The sequence below is a fragment of the Pelophylax lessonae genome, assembly GCF_965119305.1.
Source record: "Pelophylax lessonae genome assembly, chromosome: 5".
Lineage (NCBI taxonomy): Eukaryota > Metazoa > Chordata > Amphibia > Anura > Ranidae > Pelophylax > Pelophylax lessonae.
The window spans coordinates 237616257-237633706 of NC_138772.1; the positions used below are offsets into that span (position 1 = coordinate 237616257).

The 17450-nt window shown below is 42.3% G+C and overlaps 1 protein-coding gene across 1 annotated transcript in view; it reads right to left on the reverse strand.

Moving 5' to 3' along the window:
- The window catches only part of ADCY2 (adenylate cyclase 2), a gene marked incomplete at both ends in the record, with an annotated part of 1451075 nt that overhangs the window by 520050 nt on the left and 913575 nt on the right, over positions 1-17450 (reverse strand). The gene's annotated exons all lie outside the window — the stretch shown is intronic.

Consider the following 17450-nt stretch of genomic DNA (forward strand, 5'->3'; position numbering starts at 1 on the left):
GACATTTTCTCTTAGGGGTGTTCTCACTTTTGTTGCCAGTGGTTTAGACATTAATGGCTGTGTGTTGAGTTATTTTGAGGGGATAGCAAATTTACACTGTTATTCAAGCTGTACGCCCACTACTTTACATTGTAGCAAAGTGCCATTTCTTCAGTGTTGTCACATGAAAAGATATAATAAAATATTTACAGAAATGTTGGGGGTGTACTTTTGTGAGATACTGTGTATATATACATACACACACACACACACACACACACACACACACACACATACATATATATATATATATATATATATATAAATATACACACACATATATACAGTATCTCACAAAACTGAGTACACCCCTCACATTTTTGTAAATAGTTTATTATATCTTTTCATGTGACAACACTGAAGATATAGCACTTTGGTACAAAGAAAACTAGTGAGTGTACAGCTTGTATAACAGTGTAAATTTGCTGTCCCCTCAAAATAACTCAACACACACCAATGTCTAAACCACTGCCAACAAAAGTGAGTACACCCCTAAGTGAATATTTCCAAATTGGGCCCAAAGTGTCAATATTTTGTGTGGCCACTATTTTTTTCCAGCACTGCCTTAACCCTCTTGGGCATGGAATTCACCAGAGCTTCAAAGGCTGCCACTGGAGTCCTCTTCCACTCCTCCATGATGACATCACGGAGCAGGTGGATGCTAGACACCTTGTGCTCCTCCACCTACTGTTTGAGGATGCCCCACAGATGCTCAATAGGGTTTAGGTCTGGAGATATGCTTGGCCAGTCCATCACCTTTACCCTCAGCTTCTTAGCAAGTCAGTGGTCATCTTGGAGGTGTAGGCAAAAAATTTGGGGGAGCATACCCATGTATTTCTAAAGCTGCTGCAGCTATGAACCAAAAGACATGTATATTAAAAAAGAATAGTGCGCAAATGCAAAAGAAATAACTACCAAATCTGAAGACAATCCATAAATAAAAATGGGGGTTTGGTCCCACCATATGGCCATATCGTGCTCAAGCCCACTACTGCGTCAAAGTACCCCATTATCAGTGGGTCCTACACTATCCATGAAAAAGAGATGAATCCAGCCATTCTAACCCTTGGAGATAATACTCCTTGCTGGGAAGGATGTGCAAATGCACTACAGGGGACTCCTCCTATATCCAATTGATGGTGGACACTGATTGAGTACAGGTGTGTGTGTGGGGGGGGGGGGGGGGGGGTGGGGAGGGTTGCTCAACCTCGATAGTCTGGTCAGACCGAATACATAATAAACAGGCAAAAAATTTGGGGGAGCATACCCATGTATTTCTAAAGCTGCTGCAGCTATGAACCAAAAGACATGTATATTAAAAAAGAATAGTGCGCAAATGCAAAAGAAATAACTACCAAATCTGAAGACAATCCATAAATAAAAATGGGGGTTTGGTCCCACCATATGGCCATATCGTGCTCAAGCCCACTACTGCGTCAAAGTACCCCATTATCAGTGGGTCCTACACTATCCATGAAAAAGAGATGAATCCAGCCATTCTAACCCTTGGAGATAATACTCCTTGCTGGGAAGGATGTGCAAATGCACTACAGGGGACTCCTCCTATATCCAATTGATGGTGGACACTGATTGAGTACAGGTGTGTGTGGGGGGGTGGGGAGGGTTGCTCAACCTCGATAGTCTGGTCAGACCGAATACATAATAAACAGGCAAAAAATTTGGGGGAGCATACCCATGTATTTCTAAAGCTGCTGCAGCTATGAACCAAAAGACATGTATATTAAAAAAGAATAGTGCGCAAATGCAAAAGAAATAACTACCAAATCTGAAGACAATCCATAAATAAAAATGGGGGTTTGGTCCCACCATATGGCCATATCGTGCTCAAGCCCACTACTGCGTCAAAGTACCCCATTATCAGTGGGTCCTACACTATCCATGAAAAAGAGATGAATCCAGCCATTCTAACCCTTGGAGATAATACTCCTTGCTGGGAAGGATGTGCAAATGCACTACAGGGGACTCCTCCTATATCCAATTGATGGTGGACACTGATTGAGTACAGGTGTGTGTGGGGGGGTGGGGAGGGTTGCTCAACCTCGATAGTCTGGTCAGACCGAATACATAATAAACAGGCAAAAAATTTGGGGGAGCATACCCATGTATTTCTAAAGCTGCTGCAGCTATGAACCAAAAGTCATGTATATTAAAAAAGAATAGTGCGCAAATGCAAAAGAAATAACTACCAAATCTGAAGACAATCCATAAATAAAAATGGGGGTTTGGTCCCACCATATGGCCATATCGTGCTCAAGCCCACTACTGCGTCAAAGTACCCCATTATCAGTGGGTCCTACACTATCCATGAAAAAGAGATGAATCCAGCCATTCTAACCCTTGGAGATAATACTCCTTGCTGGGAAGGATGTGCATACTTCCCAGCAAGGAGTATTATCTCCAAGGGTTAGAATGGCTGGATTCATCTCTTTTTCATGGATAGTGTAGGACCCACTGATAATGGGGTACTTTGACGCAGTAGTGGGCTTGAGCACGATATGGCCATATGGTGGGACCAAACCCCCATTTTTATTTATGGATTGTCTTCAGATTTGGTAGTTATTTCTTTTGCATTTGCGCACTATACTTTTTTAATATACATGTCTTTTGGTTCATAGCTGCAGCAGCTTTAGAAATACATGGGTATGCTCCCCCAAATTTTTTGCCTGTTTATTATGTATTCGGTCTGACCAGACTATCGAGGTTGAGCAACCCTCCCCACCCCCCCCACACACACCTGTACTCAATCAGTGTCCACCATCAATTGGATATAGGAGGAGTCCCCTGTAGTGCATTTGCACATCCTTCCCAGCAAGGAGTATTATCTCCAAGGGTTAGAATGGCTGGATTCATCTCTTTTTCATGGATAGTGTAGGACCCACTGATAATGGGGTACTTTGACGCAGTAGTGGGCTTGAGCACGATATGGCCATATGGTGGGACCAAACCCCCATTTTTATTTATGGATTGTCTTCAGATTTGGTAGTTATTTCTTTTGCATTTGCGCACTATTCCTTTTTAATATACATGTCTTTTGGTTCATAGCTGCAGCAGCTTTAGAAATACATGGGTATGCTCCCCCAAATTTTTTGCCTGTTTATTATGTATTCGGTCTTACCAGACTATCGAGGTTGAGCAACCCTCCCCACCCCCCCCCACACACACCTGTACTCAATCAGTGTCCACCATCAATTGGATATAGGAGGAGTCCCCTGTAGTGCATTTGCACATCCTTCCCAGCAAGGAGTATTATCTCCAAGGGTTAGAATGGCTGGATTCATCTCTTTTTCATGGATAGTGTAGGACCCACTGATAATGGGGTACTTTGACGCAGTAGTGGGCTTGAGCACGATATGGCCATATGGTGGGACCAAACCCCCATTTTTATTTATGGATTGTCTTCAGATTTGGTAGTTATTTCTTTTGCATTTGCGCACTATTCTTTTTTAATATACATGTCTTTTGGTTCATAGCTGCAGCAGCTTTAGAAATACATGGGTATGCTCCCCCAAATTTTTTGCCTGTTTATTATGTATTCGGTCTGACCAGACTATCGAGGTTGAGCAACCCTCCCCACCCCCCCACACACACCTGTACTCAATCAGTGTCCACCATCAATTGGATATAGGAGGAGTCCCCTGTAGTGCATTTGCACATCCTTCCCAGCAAGGAGTATTATCTCCAAGGGTTAGAATGGCTGGATTCATCTCTTTTTCATGGATAGTGTAGGACCCACTGATAATGGGGTACTTTGACGCAGTAGTGGGCTTGAGCACGATATGGCCATATGGTGGGACCAAACCCCCATTTTTATTTATGGATTGTCTTCAGATTTGGTAGTTATTTCTTTTGCATTTGCGCACTATTCTTTTTTAATATACATGTCTTTTGGTTCATAGCTGCAGCAGCTTTAGAAATACATGGGTATGCTCCCCCAAATTTTTTGCCTGTTTATTATGTATTCGGTCTGACCAGACTATCGAGGTTGAGCAACCCTCCCCACCCCCCCACACACACCTGTACTCAATCAGTGTCCACCATCAATTGGATATAGGAGGAGTCCCCTGTAGTGCATTTGCACATCCTTCCCAGCAAGGAGTATTATCTCCAAGGGTTAGAATGGCTGGATTCATCTCTTTTTCATGGATAGTGTAGGACCCACTGATAATGGGGTACTTTGACGCAGTAGTGGGCTTGAGCACGATATGGCCATATGGTGGGACCAAACCCCCATTTTTATTTATGGATTGTCTTCAGATTTGGTAGTTATTTCTTTTGCATTTGCGCACTATTCTTTTTTAATATACATGTCTTTTGGTTCATAGCTGCAGCAGCTTTAGAAATACATGGGTATGCTCCCCCAAATTTTTTGCCTGTTTATTATGTATTCGGTCTGACCAGACTATCGAGGTTGAGCAACCCTCCCCACCCCCCCACACACACCTGTACTCAATCAGTGTCCACCATCAATTGGATATAGGAGGAGTCCCCTGTAGTGCATTTGCACATCCTTCCCAGCAAGGAGTATTATCTCCAAGGGTTAGAATGGCTGGATTCATCTCTTTTTCATGGATAGTGTAGGACCCACTGATAATGGGGTACTTTGACGCAGTAGTGGGCTTGAGCACGATATGGCCATATGGTGGGACCAAACCCCCATTTTTATTTATGGATTGTCTTCAGATTTGGTAGTTATTTCTTTTGCATTTGCGCACTATTCTTTTTTAATATACATGTCTTTTGGTTCATAGCTGCAGCAGCTTTAGAAATACATGGGTATGCTCCCCCAAATTTTTTGCCTGTTTATTATGTATTCGGTCTGACCAGACTATCGAGGTTGAGCAACCCTCCCCACCCCCCCCCACACACACCTGTACTCAATCAGTGTCCACCATCAATTGGATATAGGAGGAGTCCCCTGTAGTGCATTTGCACATCCTTCCCAGCAAGGAGTATTATCTCCAAGGGTTAGAATGGCTGGATTCATCTCTTTTTCATGGATAGTGTAGGACCCACTGATAATGGGGTACTTTGACGCAGTAGTGGGCTTGAGCACGATATGGCCATATGGTGGGACCAAACCCCCATTTTTATTTATGGATTGTCTTCAGATTTGGTAGTTATTTCTTTTGCATTTGCGCACTATTCTTTTTTAATATACATGTCTTTTGGTTCATAGCTGCAGCAGCTTTAGAAATACATGGGTATGCTCCCCCAAATTTTTTGCCTGTTTATTATGTATTCGGTCTGACCAGACTATCGAGGTTGAGCAACCCTCCCCACCCCCCCCCACACACACCTGTACTCAATCAGTGTCCACCATCAATTGGATATAGGAGGAGTCCCCTGTAGTGCATTTGCACATCCTTCCCAGCAAGGAGTATTATCTCCAAGGGTTAGAATGGCTGGATTCATCTCTTTTTCATGGATAGTGTAGGACCCACTGATAATGGGGTACTTTGACGCAGTAGTGGGCTTGAGCACGATATGGCCATATGGTGGGACCAAACCCCCATTTTTATTTATGGATTGTCTTCAGATTTGGTAGTTATTTCTTTTGCATCTTGGAGGTGTGTTTGGGGTCGTTATGTTGGAATACTGCCCTGTGGCCCAGTCTTCGAAGGGAGGGGATCATGCTCTGCTTCAGTATGTCACGGTACATGCTGGCATTTATGGTTCCCTCAGTGAACTGTAGCTCACCAGTGTCAGCAGCACTCATGCAGCCCCAGACCATGACACTCCCACCACCATTCTTGACTGTAGGCAAGACACACTTGTCTTTGTACTCCTCACCTGGTTGCCGCCACACGCGCTTGACACCATCTGAACCAAATAGGTTTATCTTGGTCTCATGAGACCACAGGACATGGTTCTAGTAATCCATTTCCTTAGTCTGATTATCTTCAGCAAACTGTTTGCGGGCATCGTCTTTAGAAGAGGCTTCCTTCTGGGACAACAGCCATGCAGACCAATTTGATGCAGTGTGCGACGTATGGTCTGAGCACTGACAGGCTGACCCCCCCCTTAAACCTCTGCATCAATGCTGCCAGCACTCATTTCCTAAAACCAGCCTATGAATATGACGCTGAGCACGTACACTCAGCTTCTTTGGTTGACCACGGAGAGGCCTGTTCTGAGTGAAACCTGTCCTGTTAAACTGCTGTTTGGTCTTGGCCACCGTGCTTCAGCTCAGTTTCAGGGTCTTGGCAATCTTCTTATAGCCTAGGCCATCTTCATGTAGAGCAACAATTCTTTTTTTCAGATTGTCAGAGAGTTCTTTACCATGAGGTGCCATGTTGAACTTCCAGTGACCGTATGAGAGAGTGAGAGCGTTAACACCAAATTTAACACACCTGCTCTCCATTCACACCTGAGACCTCGTAACACTAACGAGTCACGTGACACCAGGGAGGGAAAATGGCTAATTGTGCCCAATTTGCACATTTTCACTTAGGGGTGTTGAGTTATTTTGAGGGGACAGCAAATTTACACTGTTATACAAGCTGCACACTCACTACTTTACATTGTAGCAAAGTGTCATTTCTTCAGTGTTGCCACATGAAAAGATATACTAAAAAATTTACAAAAATGTTAGGGGTGTACTCACTTTTGTGAGATATTGTATGTGCCAGAAAGAGATATCTGCATAGATGAAAATCTAATGGCCTACAAGGGAAGGCTCAGCTGGGTACAATACATTGCATCAAAGAGCGCACAATTTGGCATAAAATCCTACATACTATGGGAATCATCATCTGGCTACATTTGGAATTCAGTCATATACACTGGAAAAGAAACAAAATTAAATCCAAAATACAGCAACTATGGAATGGCAACATCTTCCGTTCTTTCATTCAGTGAGCCATTGCTAAATCAGGGCTATTGCATAACAACCGACAACTTTTTTACGTCTTCTGAACTTTGTGAGTTTCTTCTGCAAAAAAAAAAAAAATAGATGCCTATGGAACTGTTAAGGACATGCCGCCAACGTTAGGCAATAAAAAGCTCAAGACCAGAGAAATGGTTGTCATGCAGAAAGGCAAAATTATGGCACTGCGATGGCGTGACAAGAAAGATGTGTGCCTAATGAGTACAGTTCATAATACCTCCACTGTTCTGGTACTCACAAAAGTGGGAAAGAAATTATGAAGCCACAAGTAGTGATAGACTACAATAACATGAGAGGTGTCAACAGAGCCGACCAAGCAATGACATTCTACCCAGCAATGACGAAACAGCAAAAGAATTACTACAAGAAGATCTTCAGACATCTTCTTGACCACTTCAATACAGGGCACTTTGACCCCCTTCCTGCCAGACCAATTTTTAGCTTTTAGCGCTGTTGCATTTTGAATGACAATTGCGCGGTCATGCAACACTGTACCTAAACCAAATTTATGTCATTTTTTCCCCACAAATAGAGCTTTCTTTTGTTGGTATTTGCTATATATTTGTATATCTTTTTTGCTACACGAATAAAAAAGACCGAAAAGTTTGAAAAAAAAAAAGTTTTTTTTGTTTATGTTATAAAATGTTGTAAATAGATATGTTTTTTCCTGCACTGATGAGCACTGATGAGGCCGCACTGACAGGCACTGATGAGGAGGCACTGCTGGGGTGGCACTGTTGGAGTGGCACTAATATGCAGCACTGATATGCAGCACTGATAGATAGCACTGATATGCAGCATTGGTGGGCACTGATAGGCAGCACTGATGGGCACTGGTAGGCGGCACTGATGGGCACTGATAGGTGGCACTGATGGGCGGCACTGACGGGCACTGATAGGCGGCACTGATGGTCAATAATGGGCACTGGTGGGCAGCACTAATAGCTTGCAATGATGGGCACTGGTTGGTGGCACTGATACTGTAGATGGCAATCATGGGCAGCTCTGATTGGGAGGGCACTGAAAGAGTCCCTGAGCCCTGATTGCCATCTCTGGTGGCCATGGGTGGACATGCCTGGTGGTGATGGGTGGGCTCCCCTGGTGGCAAGGGTCTGCACTGTTAATCAGTGCTCTGATTACCAGCACAGACCCCCCCCCCCTGTCCAGAGAGCTGCAGATCGGCTCTCCTCTACCTGTGCCTGTCAGGCACGAACTGAGGAAAGCCGATCAACGACACTTCCTATTTACTATGTGACCAGTTGGGATTGGACACAGCTGGTCACATGGTAAAGAGCCTACATCATTAGGCTCTTTACCGGGATCGGAGATGCGGTGAGTCAGGCTGACACACCGCAGCACGATCGCCGCTCTGCGCGTCCCCCAGATTTCGACGGTGGATGCGGGCATTAGTCCCAGACCAGGAAGTCTATGTTCTGGATGCTCGGGTTGATTACAGATTGGACGTTGTTCAGGCACTTGTGGAGTGGCAGGAAAGTGTACCCAATGTATTCCAAGTAAATTTAGTGATGCTTGATGAGAAGGTCTCAGCCAAAGTGTTCTTCCCTTTAAAGAAGAAAGAGAGTAATGGAGGGATGTCCCCCTCGCCTCTGACCAGTCCCAGTCCTGGCCCTAGTCCTACGAAGAAGGAGGTGGATAAAGCAACCGTTCCTCCTGCCTCCTTTTACGCAGATATGAGTAGACTGGTGGACAGTTTAGTTCTTAATGGGGCCAGTGGAGCTGGACAAAATTACAGGAGACTACGCTTCTTCTCCGGGCAGTTGCCTACCCCAGTAGGAGAAGAGGATTTTGAAAGCTGGATGAGCCAGGCCACTCAGGCCGTGGATGAGTGGAGCATGTCTAAGGCAGTGAAGAGGCAGAGACTGAGGGCCTGATTTACTACACCTCCATCCCTCCAACATTGATTTTGTTCTACTTTAACTCCATTTTGACTAGGCGTAGGCACAAATCCAATTCACTATACCTCCTTCAGAAACATTATGAGCAATGTGGAATTCACTAAGATAAAATAATGTCAGGGCTGGAGTTCAAAATCACAATATATGGCAGGAAAAAAATAAAAAATGCTTGGGAAAGATGTGTTATATGAAATATTTAAACTGTGTGAAAAAGTTAAGTAGAAAAAAAGATTTTAATAAAAGTGTAAAATGCAAAAATAGCTCCGGAGTCTATTTCTGGCAGATAGCCCATGTGCACATGCTCCATACCAAAAAGTAGGCTAAAAATAACGTTTTAGAAAACGTTAGTGGGAGGTATAGTGGATTTGGCTATACACCATGGCAAATACTGTGGTAAAACGGCGTTATTCAGGCGCTAATGAGAGAAATGCACATATCTATGTATGTCTATATCTATCTATCTATCTATCTATCTATCTATCTATCTATCTATCTATCTATCTATCTATCTATCTATCTATCTATCTATCTATCTATATATATATATATATATATATACACACACACACATATATATATAGATGCCAAACCCAATAATTATATGTATATATATATATATATATATATTTTTTTTTTTTTATTGTTTTGCCTATGTGTAAATTTATATATATGACAAGCAACACTAATATGGCTCCTCCCCAAAAATAAAACATTGTATATGGAAGTGAAATTCGGCCCCCTTGAACTTTGCGACCTTTTGCCACATTTCAGGCTTCAAACATAAAGATATAAAACTGTAATTTTTTGTGAAGAATCAACAACAAGTGGGACACAATAATGAAGTGGAACGACATTTATTGGATATTTCAAACTTTTTTAACAAATAAAAAACTGAAAAATAGGGCGTGCAAAATTATTCAGCCCCCTTAAGTTAATACTTTGTAGCGCCACCTTATGCTGCGATTACAGCTGTAAGTCGCTTGGGGTATGTCTCTATCAGTTTTGCACATCGAGAGACTGAAATTTTTGCCCATTCCTCCTTGCAAAACAGCTCGAGCTCAGTGAGGTTGGATGGAGAGTGTTTGTGAACATCAGTTTTCAGTTCTTTCCACAGATTCTCTATTGGATTCAGGTCTGGACCTGGACTTGGCCATTCTAACACCTGGATATGTTTATTTGTGAACCATTACATTGTAGATTTTGCTTTATGTTTTGGATCATTGTCTTGTTGAAAGACAAATCTCTGTCCCAGTCTCAGGTCTTTTGCAGACTCCATCAGGTTTTCTTCCAGAATGGTCCTGTATTTGGCTCCATCCATCTTCCCGTCAATTTTAACCATCTTCCCCGTCCCTGCTGAAGAAAAGCAGGCCCAAACCATGATGCTGCCACCACCATGTTTGACAGTGGTGATGGTGTGTTCAGGGTGTGGCTTTTACGCCAAACATAACGTTTTGCATTGTTGCCAAAAAGTTCGATTTTGGTTTCATCTGACCAGAGCACCTTCTTCCACATGTTTAGTGTGTCTCCCAGGTGGCTTGTGGCAAACTTTAAACTACACTTTTTATGGATAGCTTTAAGAAATGGCTTTCTTCTTGCCACTCTTCCATAAAGATTTGTGCAGTATACGACTGATTGTTGTCCTATGGACAGAGTCTCCCACCTCAGCTGTAGATCTCTGAAGTTTATCCAGAGTGATCATGGGCATCTTGGCTGCATCTCTGATCAGTCTTCTCCTTGTATGAGCTGAAAGTTTAGAGGGACGGCCAGGTCTTCATAGATTTGCAGTGGTCTGATACTCCTTCCATTTCAATATTATCGCTTGCACAGTGCTCCTTGGGATGTTTAAAGCTTGGGAAATCTTTTTTTATCCAAATCCGGCTTTAAACTTCTCCACAACAGTATCTCGGACCTGCCTGGTGTGTTCCTTGTTCTTCATGATGTTCTCTGCGCTTTAAACGGACCTCTGAGACTATCACAGTGCAGGTGCATTTATACGGAGACTTGATTACACACAGGTGGATTCTATTTATCATCATTAGTCATTTAGGTCAACATTGGATCATTCAGAGATCCTCACTGAACTTCTGGAGAGAGTTTGCTGCACTGAAAGTAAAGGGGCTGAATAATTTTGCACGCCCAATTTTTCAGTTTTTTATTTGTTAACAAAGTTTGAAATATCCAATAAATTTTATTCCACTTCATGATTGTGTCCCACTTGCTGTTGATTCTTCACAAACATTTATAGTTTTATATCTTTATGTTTGAAGCCGGAAATGTGACAAAAGGTCGCAAAGTTCAATACTTTCGCAAGGCACTGTAATTCCCTCTAAATAATACAAGTATTTCTAAAACTACTGTCACTGTCGCAAGACTTAAGTAAACAGTGGCCAGTATTGACACATTGCAAAAAGATCCCCTGGGGGTGGGACTTTGAATGGCAAAAACCAGAGTTTGAGTAAGTTTGAACAGCTTTATTTGTACAATCTAGAACATTCATAGACAAATCGTGGAAGTAATTGTGTACATAAATGAAAAACATATAGTGATTAAAATCAAGTGGCCAAACAATACATCACAGATAAGAATGGCTGGGATTTCTTGGAGCGAAGGGACCAGACGCGTCTGGTCCCTTCGCTCCAAGAAACACAATTACTTCCACGATTTGTCTATGAATGTTCTAGATTGTACAAATAAAGCTGTTCAAACTTACTCAAACTCTGGTTTTTGCCATTCAAAGTCCCACCCCCAGGGGATCTTTTTGCAATAGTCTTTACTCAGGGATGCTGGCAATTTCCAGGGTAACCACCGCATCCGAATTCTCTATTCCATATTCATAGGGTAGCAAATACCCACTTCCCCGCCTCTGTTCGAATTCGGTGGTTATATTTGATTAAGACATATGGCTGGATTCAGCCAATATATATACTGTAAAGTAAATATACATATATAATTTATAGTTAATGTTTTCTTTTGCCTGATAGGAGCATTTTTACTTTTTCCTATCTTGTGCTTGCCTGTCCGCGGTGGTTTGGACCCTGAGCGCCGCCCCCCTCGGTCTCCTACGGACGGGGCGACGCCCACGGTCCGGACCCCGTTAGGGTGGGCAAGAGACGACATCCCCAGAGTAACCCCGTACCAAACCCCCCTCGGCCTGAAATTGAGATTCCTCTGAGAATAGACATACTCTTCTTCTCTTTTTTCCTCTTCTTTCTCATTCAGCAACTAGGGATTTTTTCCCCAGCAACTAATTCCTTGTTGTTTTGTTCACCTTCAAACATGTTTAGAGGTACAGGTTTCGATAACATTCTATCCTCTTACAGAGAACACAGTAAAAAGGAAGCCCAGGACACCAAAATTGAATCTTTGGCCTTCCAACTTAGGAAAGCCATAGAGAAAAAAACTAATTTTCATTTACATATTGACAACTTTGAGACCTACACAAAAGAAAACCTGAACCCTCTTGGTTTGAGGATTCAGATTTTCCCAACATTAGAAGATTTGGATGACAATTTTAAAAAAAGTGGGAGGCCAACCTCCAGCTCTGTTCAAAAAATATGATGTGTTTACTAATTGAAGAATACCAAAAACGCATCAAAGAACTAGATCGTGCTATTGAAAAGTTGTATGAACAACTCGAACCACAATTAGATACCCCCAAATTTAAAAATCTAGAAAAAAACACGAAAAACTACCTAGATAAAAACATCAAACTCAATATTAGTAAAAAAAAACAAAAACTATGCAGAGATCGCATAGCTTTCCGTGACAAAAAGGCTTATAGATGGAATCAAACACAACCACGACCCTTTAGACGCGATCTAACAAGAGCAGACTCCATGTTAGGCTCAAATTCATCTATTAATTCCTCACAATCGTCCTCTTCTCAACCCCTACAAGGTAGGGGTAAACAAATAATAAAAAACAAGCGGTCCTTTCCCCAAGAAGAACCATCAAACCTGAGCAAACCTCCTCCCACTCCATCAGGGTCTACATCTGGCCCAATTTTAGACACACGACGCATGACCAATGCCAACTTACCGGGGAAAAACACTCTGGAAGTCAAACACATGCTGATTTCCGTCACTACTCATGCCATGGCAGCAGACTGTATATCAAATGAAGATCCCTCATGAAATACACCCACCATTTTACCATCAACAGTCGACGAAAATAGCGATATTGTAAATTTATCTAATTATCCCCTCTCAATAGCTGAAATCTCACTATTGCGAAAGGGTCTCACCTTTTGTCCATCCACAGATATTGATAAATTTGAATTCAAAAAGGATCTCAACCTTTTCGCCCGTAAAATATTATTACAGAGCCAATATGCACAGCAACATAATCCAAAAATGTTACAACCTAGATAAAAAAAACTTGAAAACACAGCTTTGGATACTCTAATTTCTCTTTTAGAGGAACAGGAGGGCCTAGACCTAATTGATCGAATAGATTTAGATGCTCTGTTGGGCAATCAATCCCAACCCAGTACCCCCTCTCGCTTTCAAAAAAAGTCCGATAAATTCCCAGCACTGAATACGAACACAAATCTAGCTGCGTTCGTGATGCTAGTATCTAGCGAGGTAGAAAAAATCAAACTATCCAAACACAAGAAAACCTCCAACTTAAATGAACAGGAAAGCCAAGCACTTACCACTCTCATAGACCAGACCCAACTAACTATTAAGCCCTCCGACAAGGGGGGCAACATTGTGGTCATGAACAATGAACTCTATGCTAGAATGTGTTGGAATATCTTGAATAATTCCAAATGGTACAAAAAAATCTGTAGAAGTACCATAGATAAATTCTTTACTGAATTCTATGAATTAGTGGATAGTGCTTTTTTTTCAGGCTGTATAGACAAGCCCACTTGGGACTATCTACGAATAAAATATCCCAAAATCCCCACATTTTACAGCCTCCCAAAAATACATAAAAACAGAATTGATCCCCCAGGGAGACCGATAGTCTCGGGTAGAGGGAGTATCGCGGAGAACCTAAGCAGATTCGTAGACAGCAAATTGCAACCTTTTGTTCAAATTCTTCCATCCTACGTGAAAGACACCATTCACCTATTACAACTCTTGGAGGGCCTGTCGATCCCCCCGGATGCCCTGCTGGTGGCCATTGATGTTGAAGCACTTTACAGCTCCATCCCCCACCAGCAGGGCATCAAGGCAATCGAACGGGTACTCATACAATCCAATACGGACTCTTCTGCTATGCACAACTTTATTCTGAAATCTTTGGAATACATTTTATCACGAAATGTTTTTTTTTTTTTTTTCTTTTGACGGTTCCCATTTCCTCCAGGTTCAGGGCGTGGCGATGGGGACATGCTGTATGATGGGGACATGCCATCGTACGCCAACCTGTACCTGGGGGAGTGGGAACGGTCTTTTTTATTGGAAGAGACTCATGCATCACACACTCAATATATCCTGTCTTGGCACAGATATATTGATGATGTACTAATTGTCTGGACTGGTACCCCTGATCAACTGACTAACTGTGTAAAATGTATGAACAAGAACAATTATAATCTGTTTTTCACTCTGAACTTTAGTCCACACTCTATCGACTTTCTAGATATCACGATCACCAAAGATCGTGAAGGCCAGATCAAAACTTCTCTCTACAGAAAACCCACGGCAGCCAACACTATACTTTATGCCACTAGTTCACATCCGACTTCATTAATACGGTCCATTCCTTATGGACAATACCTCCGTTTACGGAGGAATTGTTCCGATCAACATACTTTCAAAATGGAAGCAGATAAACTAAGGATGAGATTGACCCTAAGAGGATATTCACAAACATGCCTTAAAAAGGCCTATAAGAGAGCCCAATCGCATACAAGACAAACTTTATTGTTTAAAAGTCAAATTACAAAATCGACAGCATTGGTATCCCCGATGGAGAATCCCCAACACCAATCCCGGATTATTACCAAGTATACGAAACAACATGACCGTGTCCGAAAAATTGTGAGCAAGTTCTGGCACCTGCTCACGTGTGACCCTGTTCTGAGCCCCTTTGTAACACAAAAACCTTCTATAACCTATCGCAAAACCCAATCTCTGAAAGATAAACTGGTTAAAAGTGAATTCACTGGGGAATTCAGATGTGACCCCTGTAAAAGGACATGGACTTTCAAATGTGGGGGTTGTAATATCTGTCAGTACATGTGTACGCGTAAAGATATCAAACTACCCAACAGCTGTCCATACAAGCCGATACATTTTGCTAATTGCAAAACTGCAGGGGTAGTCTATCTCCTCCTCTGTTGCTGTGGATGTTTTTATGTGAGTAAAACAAAAAACGAATTTTTAAAACGGGCACAGAGGCACATCTCCAGTATGCGCTCGTGTAACCCAGATCTCCCCCTAGGGAGACATGTACAGGGACTACACAATGGTATTTTTCCACAAGTTTATTTCATTATTTTAGACCGCATACATCCCAGCAACAGAGGAGGAGATTGGGACAAAACCCTACTACAACGTGAATCCAGGTGGATTCACACATTAAGGGCCACCATCCCCCCCCCGGTTTAAATGACAATATTAGTTTTAAACCATTTTTGGAGGGATTTACCTCAGGCAACTGGGAACCTTAAAAATTGCAAAAATTAAAATCAAATGTCCACCATGATGGGTATTTTTTTATTTTTTATTTTTCCCTTGCCCCCCCATATATAACACTGTGACAGATCCCATCTAACCAGGTGACAGAAAATCAAATTGTTTTCCTTGGTCTTTTATGACCAAACTATATTGATGTTTCTGCTTTAGCTGTTTCCTCTTTTTCTCCTTTTTTCATTTGTTGTCTCTTCAAACACTTTTCCCAATATCTACTGTTAAGCACTTTCTGCAACAATAACGGGTAACATGGCATTGTTCGTGTTTTTTCTATGTAACAATATCATTCATATTTACACATTTCTATATGTCTGGCCTATGGATTTTTTCATTGCAATATCTGGTATGCAATCATGTCTGCCTTAACCAATTGTCAAACATTATGTCTGTTCCTCCATTATAGATCGATCGGGACATGTCTGGGGTGCTTCTTTTCCCATTTTTCTGACTCCCCACAGCGCACAAAGGGTAGTTCCCATGCCCCTTACATTGACTATACGGTGTCGACTGTGTTGACATCCGGCGGTCACATGGTGTGCGCTGGCGTGCCCGGAACGCACGCCGTGGTCCACGCTTGTTGTGGGCGGCGCCGCTGCGCTGCAGACACGGGGGGTCCCATCCGGCCCAGACGCGCAGGCGGGGCGGTCAAGCCCCCGAACACACTGCGCATGCGCCGGCGTCTTTTTATGGCGGACACTCGCATCTAGAGTGCGCACCGCCATTACCTTACATCGGATAGATACAAGGTAGGATTTGAGCTGGATAAGAAATTCACCACCACGACACACCACTACAACTTGGGATTATCTTACCTTTGGGGATTCCTTTGGGCTATTTAGTAACTTTCTTACTGCCTTTCCCTGATACTTGGTGACAAGGTATAAATCTACTATATCTATTTCTATGCACCCCTTAAGAACCAATATGAGTGCTCTGTATGTTATATACTGGATTGATAAATGACTTAGTGAGAATGACCAATATTGATCTATCTGTCTACTAAATTATATGCATCACAAAGCACTCATATATATATATATACTGTTCTGAGGGATCCTAACGACCTGATATTTTCTACATTTACAACTGGCATTTTTTCTATTCTTATCTAGAAGCACACAAATTTCTTACCAGAGACCACTCAATTATTGAGGGGATGTCTGGGGTCTCCCACATTTCTGGTTTTCATGTGTCTCATGGTGGTGATGCTATCCACTGCTTCCCTATTTTACACCAAGGACCCCTGGTTCTGTCTGACCTACCCCATTTCTTATATCATACACAGGAACTCCCCCCACTAAAGGAGACATATACTTTCTGATTAGGCTACATTATCGCCTTTGCAAGGAATCTACGTTGGACATATATCTCTACCGTATGTATACAACGTTACAATCCTGTACGATATCCATTGTAGGTATGGACACATAATATGGGCCAGATTATTATCCACTAATATTCTATTCACAGACGCCGCACAGTGTGGGCCAGCTTTTTGGTGATCCTCGTGGGAGTCTCTTGTGGGACAGCTGCACCCCTCCCGTCTCATATAGCCATCTGCACCTTGATACTTGACATGTCAATTGGTACAAAATTATGTTTAAAGGCCAGACAAAGACCTGGAGAGGCTGATACCCGGTGAATTCTGTCGATAATACAAGCCAGAGACATCTCTGGCTCTGTTTTTTAAGCTTTGTGGCCTTTTCTTCCACATCACACTTAGGATGTTTTTTCAAGGTATGTAAATACTCGTTGATATGAAATTATGCTGTGAAATTTGATGACCCTATATGGGTGTAACAGACATCTTGTAGAAAATATGGATGTAAATGTCTTTATATGCAATATTTCTCTATTATGCCTTCTTTCTAATGACCGTAATTTGTTTCACATCTCTAGTCTGAGATTTTTTCTGCTGGACCACTGAGAAAGGTTACCAAC